The sequence below is a fragment of the Dromiciops gliroides genome, chromosome 3 (assembly GCF_019393635.1).
Source record: "Dromiciops gliroides isolate mDroGli1 chromosome 3, mDroGli1.pri, whole genome shotgun sequence".
Taxonomy (NCBI): Eukaryota; Metazoa; Chordata; class Mammalia; order Microbiotheria; family Microbiotheriidae; genus Dromiciops; species Dromiciops gliroides.
This window is the reverse complement of record NC_057863.1, coordinates 164,393,223-164,401,839: the sequence shown is the minus strand read 5'-3', so window position 1 is coordinate 164,401,839 and position 8,617 is coordinate 164,393,223. Positions and strand designations below refer to the sequence as shown.

The window sequence follows — 8,617 nt, the reverse complement described above, 5'->3', positions numbered from 1 at the left end:
ACAGCTGACCTGGAAAATAGATCCAGGAGAGATCATTTGAAAATTATTGAACTACTTGAAAACTGTGACCTAAAAAGGAGCTTAGACAACATCTTCCAAGAGATTGTCAGGGAAAATTGTCCTGATATTCTAGAAACAGAAGGTAAAATAAAATAAAAATTGAAAGAATCCACTGATAACCTCCTGAAAGAGATGCCAAAATGAAAATCTTCAAGAATATTATAGCCAAATTCCAGAATTCCCAGGTTAAGGAGAAAATATTGCAAGCAGCCCGAAAGAAACAATTCAAGTACTATGGAGCCACAGTCAGGATAGCACAAGATCTATCAGCTTCTACACTAAAGGATCAGCGTGCATGGAATATGAAATTCCAGAGGGCAAAGGGATTGGGATTGCAATTGAGAATCACCTACCCAGCAAAAGAGTATAATCTTTCAGGGGAAAAATGGGATTTCAATGTAAAAGAGGACTTTCAGGTACTTGTGATGAAAAGACCTGAACTAAATAGAAAATTTGACTTTTAAATACAAGATCCTAGAGAAGCATAAAAAGGTAAACAGGAAAAAGAAATCATGAGGGATTTTAAAAGGTTAAGCTATTTATATTCCCACATGGGAAAATGATACATCTAACTCATATGAATTTTCTCAGTATTAAGGCAGATGATATGAATAAATTTAGATAGAGGGCACAGGTGGGAATTGATTATGAAGGGATGATATCTGTAAGCATTTATTTTTTGTTTATCTTTTTTGTATGTGTGTGTGGGGGGGGTGGATAGGGTTGGGTGGCATTCCTGGAGTTGCAGAGTTGGTTAGTGTCTTGTGTCTGACGCTAGATTTGGGCTCGGGTCCTCCTGGGTCCAGGGTGGGTGCTTTGTCCATTTTGTCACCAAGCTGCCCCATGATGACATCTTTATGGTAAAATTGAGGGGTGAGAGGATTGCACTGGGAGAAGGGTAAGGGAAGAGGTACAAGGGAGTGAAATCTCACATGAAAGAAGCAGGAAAAGGCTTATGGAGTAGGGGGAGAGATGGGAGAAGAGTGGGGCAGTGAATAAGCTTTACACTCATCAGAATTTGCTCAAAGACCTTACTAATATCAGAATTGGCTCAAGGAGTGGATAACATACACAACCATTTGGGTGGAATAATCTCTCTTACCCTGCAGGAAAGTAGGAGGGGAATGGATAAGGAGGGAGGGGTGAAAGAAGGGAGGGATAAGTGGAAGTCAGGGCATTCAGAAGCAAAACACTTTTGAGGAAGAATATGGTAAAAGAAGATGGAAAATAGAGTAAATATCATGGGGAGGGAAACAGTTAATAATACCTGTGAAAAAAAATTTTGAAGAGGCAAGAGTAATGTAATATGATGATTATCAATTGATGGATTGATGATAATTGGAGGAAGATGAGGATTGATTGATGAGGAGGATTCATTGGGGATCAGGAGGAGTATTGATGGATGATGATTGATTGATGTTGATTATGATGATGACACGTTGTATTGTACTTTGCTGGGTTATTGTGAAGAAAATTCTTTGTAAGGTATAAGGTACTTTATAAATATTATCTATTACTGTTGTTGCAATAATCAACCTCATGGGTTTATTGTAAGGAAAACTCTCTTTTAAGTACCGTATAAATGTAGTTTACTATTACAAAGTGTTGAGCACGATGCTATCAGAAACACCTGGAAAGACCTGCATGAACTGATGCCAAGTGAAATGTACTGTATACAAAATAATAGCAATATTGTGAGATGATCTGCTGTGAATGACTTGGTTATTTTCAGCAATGCTATGATCCAAAACAACTCTGAAGATCTTAAGAAAAATGCAATCCATCTCCAAAGAAAGAACGGATGTTATCTGAATGCATATTGAAGTATAATTTTTTTTGGTAGTTCCTTTATCTGAAGTTTTGTTTTTGTCTGTTTTCTTTCACAACCTGGCTAAAGTGGAAATGTTTTGCATGACTACTCATGTATAACTTATATTGAATTGCTTGAGTTCTTGGGGTTGCGGGGGTGGCAAGGGTGTGGGGAAGAAAATTTGGAACACAAAGTTTTTTTAAAAATTGATGTCAAAATTTGTATTATGTATGTAATTTGGGAAAATAAAATTATAAATATAAATATAAAAAATGAATCACCAAAGTCAAGGGAAAAGTAAATTTCTTCTAAAACGATTGAGTTGTTGTTAAATATGATATATTTTGAGGAAAATGTAGCTGTATCTTTTTTTTTCAACAAACATTTGCTTTTTCTTTTCCATTTACATGTAAGGGTAGTTTTCAACATTCATTTTCATAAGATTTAGAGTTCTAAATTTTTCTCCCTCCCTCCCTCCTTATCCTCCCCCCTCCACAAGATCGCAATCAGGTTATATATGTACAATCCACAAGTGTTCTTTTTTATCAGTTCTTTCTATGGGGATGGATAGTAAGCTTCCTCATTAGTTCCTTGGGATTGTCTTGGATCATTGCACTGCTGAGAATAGTTAAGTCATTCACAATTACTCATTGAACAATATTGCTGTCACTATGCACAATGTCCTCTCAGTTCTGCTCACTTCACTATACATCGATGTTCATTAGTCTTTCAAGGTTTTTCAGGGATCATCCTGTTTGTCATTTCCTGTAGCACAAGTCCATTCCACTACAATCATATAACACAGCTTTTTCCATCATTCCTCAATGGATGGATATTCCCTTGATTCTCAATTCTTAGCCTCCACCAAGAGTTGCTATAAATATTTTTTGTACAATTCCCCCCCTTTTCTCTTTTTCATGATTACTATTGTTAACTGTTTCCCTTCTATCCTATTCCCTTCCCCATGATATTTATTCTGTTATCCATCTTCTTTCATCCTATCACTCTTCAAAAGGGATTTGCTTCTGTCTGTCCCCTCCCCCACTCTGTCCTTCCTTCTTTTGCCCCTCTGTCTTTATCCCTTTCCCCTCCTATTTTCCTGCAGGGTTATAGAGATTACTTCACCCAATTGAGTGTGTCCATTATTCCCTCCTTGAGCCAATTCTAATGAGATTGAGGTCTTTGAGCCAATTCTGATGAGTGTTAGGCTCTTTTACTGCCCAGATTAAATAGATTACCCCACCCAGTTGGGTGTGTCTGTTAGTCCCTCCTTGAGGCAACTCTGATGAGTTTAAGGCCTGTGAGCCTTTTCTGATCAGTGTAAAATTCATTTACTGCCCTGTTCCTCTCCCATCTCTTCCCCCACTCCCTAAGACTTTTCCTGTTACTTTCATGTAGGATTTCACTTCTGCCCTTCCCCCTCCCCCAGTGAATTCCCTTCACCCCTCAATTTAACCCTAAAGATGTTATCATCTAGCTAACTGACACAGTGGACAAATCATCACCCCTGGACCCAGGGGGATCCCAGCCAAAACCTGGCCTCAGACACAAGACGGTTGCCCACTGTATGACCCCAGGTATGTCCCCCAGCTCCATTTTTTTTTTTAGTGGTTCTCTAGGGTCTTGGATTTGAAAGTCAAATTTGCCATTCAGTTCAGGTCTTTTCATCACAAATATCTGAAAGTCTTCTTTTTCATTAAAGTTCATTTTTTCCACTTGAAAGATTATGCTGAGTTTTGCTGGGTAGATGATTCTTGGTTGTAATCCCATTTCCTTTGCCCTTTGGAATATCATATTCCATGCCCTTTGGTCCTTTAATGTAGAAGCTGCTAGATCTTGTGCTGTCCTGACTGGGGCTCCACAGTACTTGAACTCTTTCATTCTGGCAGCTTGCAATATTTTCTCCTTGACCTGAGAGCTCTGGAATTTGGCTATAATATTCCTAGGAGTTTTCCTTTTGGAATCTCTTTCTGGAGGTGATTGGTGGATTCTTTCAATTTCTATTTTAGCTTCTTCTTCTAGAATTTCAGGGCAATTTTCCCTGAGAATATCTTGGAAGATTGTGTCTAAGCTCTTTCCTTGATCATGGTTTTCAGGTAGATCAATAATTTTCAAATTATCTCTCCTGGACCTATTTTCCAGGTCAGCAGTTTTCCCAGAAGATATTTCACATTGCCCTCTTTTTTTTATTCATTTGGATTTGCTTTATTGTGTCTTGGTTTCTCATAAAGTCACTAGCTTCCCTTTGTTCAATCCTAATTCTTAGGCTATTATTTTCATCAGAGAGCTTTTGTACCTTCTTTTCCATTTGACTTTTCAAGCTGCTGACTTTTTTCTCATGTCTTTCCTGCATCACCCTCATTTCTCTTTCCATTTTTTCCTCTACCTCTCTAATTTTATCTTTAAAGTCCTTTTTGAGCACCTCTATGGCCTGAGACCAATCTGTATTTTTCTTGGAAGCTTTAGCTACAGGGGCCCTGATGTTGACATCTTCCTCTGAGGGTGCTCCTTGGTCTTCCTTGTTACTGAAGAAGCTTTTTATGGTCCTCACCTTTCTCTGTGGGCTCATCTTGCCTTTCTTTTACTAGACTTTTAGCTCTTTAAAGTGGGGCACTGTTTCCAGGCTGCATTATCCCAAGCTTCAGAAGTTCCAGGTGGTATGATTTAAGGAGAATCAGGTTCTTCCCTCGCAGGGCCTGTTTCCTGGTCCTAGATGACCCCAGACCAACTTGCCCATCAACCAGCTTTGTGTATTGTGGTTGTTAGCTCCGACAAGCTTGTGCCCCTCCCCAACCTGGGCCACTTCTACTCGAGCCTACCTCCTGGTTCTCAGCAGGGGTATAAAATCCAAATTCTGCCTTAGCACCAGCATAGATCCCTGTAGTCTCTCCCCTGCCCAGGGCTCAGCCCACTCACCAGACTGTGAGCTTAGTTCCAGATGACACTGGTGCTTCGGCTGAGTCAGAGGCTCTGGGGGTCTCCTTCTCTGGTGAGGACTTCCTGAGACTGGATCTGTGTCAAGGTGACTGTGGGGTTGGGCCAGACTCCTGTATTAGCACAGCAGCTCCCTCCTTCTGACCTTCCAAGCTGTTCTTGGTTAGAAGATGATTTCAGTACATTCTTCTGTAAGTTTTGCTGCTCCAGGCATTTTCCTACAACCTTATTTGGATGTTTTTTGGAGCGACCGTGTCATGAGTTCAGGAGCTCACTGCCTTTCCTCCGCCATCTTGGTCCTGTAACTGTATCTTGATGAATTAATTCATTAAATTCTATAAAACTCCAGAAATAACCACATACATGTTTACTCATACTCCTTTAAATTTGAGAGAAAGAAAACTTTTTTCTCTCTTCCTAATTATGCCTATTTTGCCAACTTATGATCACTGGCAGCCTTACCTGTTAAACGTATGCAATATAATGCATTGAAACATGAAATAGGCTGACAAAGGCTCTGCGCCTGTGCAGCAGACACACTTTCTGGCAGAGGAGGCTGCTGAAGCCTGAGCTTGCTGGGGGCACTGCCATCTCCGCTGTTGTTGCTGTCGCCATGGTGAAGCTGAGCAAAGAATCCCAGGGATGGCCAGCTCACCATCAGCTGGGGCTTCTTCCCCCTTGTACTCTACCTGGGATTTAGGAGAGGTGCAGATCCCTGGATGCTTGAGCCAACTGTTCTGAGCTTGCTTTGGGGATGAAAGACTGTTTGAACATCTTGATTGGAAACAATCAGTGGACAAGAGAAACCCTGATGGTGTGCACTTTGGCCAGGAGAATGGGAGCGAGCAAGTGGGCCTCTGAAACTCATTGTTTGGATGCCCCCAGGGTCTCTCTGCTTGGTATGTATGTGGCTAAATAGTTCTAATAAATAATTCTTGAAATAAATCACTTAAACCCAGAAAAAAAAGAAAGAAACATGAAATGAAGGTGAATTTGTGGTAGAAGATGAACAATGTAGTTCACAACTTCTTTACAGGACTGCTACCATCATATTTTCCTAATTTATTTGTATGTGAGAACCTTCAAATTACATAAAGATATCTATACAAAATTATATCCAAAAAAAGAAAATGATGACCAAATAGATAAATAAGGCAAGCTTTTCATGTGTTGGAAGAGGATATAATTGGCTTTAGTTGATGGCTCCCAACATTTATATTAATAGGAGCCATAAAGAGACCCTGGTTATACCCACTGTGTCAATACTGATGAGGGTAGTAAGGTTCTTTTCTTTGCTACTGATTGTTATTCCTATAGGGTCTTCCATGCCAGTTATTATATCTGTTGTCACTTGGACAACTCCTCCTGCCATCTCTTCTTTGAAACTATCATCTTGCAACTGGTTCCCTCTCTTTCTATGATGACCCCTGGATCTACTATTGCATGCTTCAACAATTGGAGGAGAATTTGCAGGGTATTTCTGGTATTTTTGATACTCTGTATCATCTCCTGTAAATGAATTGTTAAACATCTCTTCAACATTTGGAATGACATCAGGAGTGTCAGTCATTCTTAAAATCTTAAAGGCTTAGGGCTACTGTAATATTTGGTTTCCTTTTTCAGTGATGAAATGTAAGTTATTGAGAATCAGTCTCCTCTTTCATAGCATGGCATGGCTTATTTCCTGCTGGCAGCTGTCACTAGTCCATGCTATTCACTGGCACCCAAGAGCATGAAGGCATTAGTTCTTGCACCATCAATCCTAAAATATAATTTGAACAAAATTCATCTTAAGTGTAATGATTAAAAAGGTTTGAGAGACATAGTTTCTGGGTTATTTAATAATTTTATTAGTAAGACCAGCAGGCTATTTATAAAAAGGATTGTCATTTGGCCATCTCTCTTAGACCAAAGACAATCATAGTGGCAGGTTCACAGTTCATGTTCCCTTAAAAGTAATGAGAGGGGGGCAGCTAGGAGGTGCAGTGGATAGAGCACCGTCCCTGGATTCAGGAGGACCTGAGTTCAAATCTGGCCTGAGACACTTAACACTTACTAGCTGTGGACACTGGGCAGGTCACTTAACCCCAATTGCCTCACAAAAAAAAGAAGTAATGAGAGATTGCTAGTGACATTATGTTACCCTTAGACAGAGAAATTATTTCTACTCAGCCCACCTGTAGCCTTGGGCTATCTAGACAAAAGGATCTGTCTCCACCCAAGGTTGAGTAGAACACAATGGGCTTCCCTATCCTAGATTAAATTCCTTGCAAGGTTGGGTTGCTTCTGACCAACATACAGGGTAATTAAAATGATCTCATTATCAGCAATGTCCTACAAGAGAATGAACTTTTTAAAATGAGGAATGTAGAATAAGAGACCTATGACTCCCCCCCAAATATTGGTTAATAATAATAATTTCTCTCACAGCTTTATGTAGATTGTATTATCTGGTAGCCAGAGGTGTCAGGCACATCATAGCCTGTGGACTGCATGCAGCCCAAAACATTTCTCAATAACAAGGAATGGTATATTTAACAAAATGAAATAAAACAAAATAATATTAATATCTGATTATCTAAATCCTTATTAGGGCTTAGTATCTCCCGTTTTTATTTGAGCTTACAATTACTATACCATGCCACACTGCTTTCTTCCATAAATTTCTGGTTCTGACTTCTGAGGCAATGAAGAACATGTCTTTGAAGAGCAAGAAAATCCTTTCTCTTCCAAATGATAACCTTTTAAATACTTGAAAATATCTCCCCCTCTTTATGTAAAATATGCCCAATTCTTTCAAAAGATCCTCACATGGAATAATTTCAAGGCTAATAACTATCTCATTTATATGCCTTTGGACCATTTCCAGTTAATTTTGTTTTACCTATGAAAGGTTGTCCAGAATCAAACACACTATTTGAAATATGTTCTTCCAAGCTTTGGGCACTTTGCTTCTCAATGCTGACAAAGACAACATTAATTTTTTAGGCTTTAGTATTACATTGTTGAATCATACTGAGCTTCCAATCCACTGAACATTACAAGATTTTTTAAAAATATAAATTGCTTTCTATCCATTGCTCTTCCACTTGGGATGATTTTTATTTTTAAAAGAAGTATTTTTTGCTTGTTTTAAACCAAGTTGCTTTTCAGTTGTGTTCAACTCTTTGTGACCCCATTTGGGTTTTTCTTTGCAAAGATAATTGAGTGGTTTATCATTTCCTTCTCCAGTTCATTTTGCAAATGAGTAGATTAAGGCAAACAGATTAAGTGACTGGAAAGGTCACATAGCTAATAAATGTCTGTGTGTGGATTTGAATTCAGCAAGAGGAAATTTCCAGACTAGACCAAGCACTCTACATACTGTGACACCTAGCTTCCCTAAACCAAGTATAAGACTTTTACAGTTATACCTATTAAACTTTCTCTCACTTTATTCAACCCCAAATCATAGCCTACTGAAATCTTTTTTTATGGATTGCTATCCAACATGATAACTGTCACTTCAGCTTCATGTCACATCAAAATCTGATAAGCATACTAACTGTGGCTTGAGATGTACATTTAAAAAAAAATAAAGAACAGCAGACCAAGGATCAATCTTTCAGAAACTCCCCAACAGAGAATCCTCTAAACTGACATATAACCATGGTGGTTATTCTTTGAGTTCAGTCATTTAACCATTTTCAAATCTACCTAAGTGGAATATTGACTAGTCCACAATTTCCACAAGGATATCATGAAAAACTGTTAAAGGCTTTGCTGAAATCTAAGTGAATTGAAATTGTATCATTTTCTATCTTTTTTCAGTAT

The 8,617-nt window shown here is 38.8% G+C and overlaps 1 pseudogene; it reads right to left on the bottom strand.

The window, feature by feature from the left end:
• Positions 1-5,967: 5,967 nt before the first annotated feature.
• On the bottom strand, positions 5,968-6,374 carry LOC122747281 (annotated as a pseudogene).
• Positions 6,375-8,617: the final 2,243 nt, after the last annotated feature.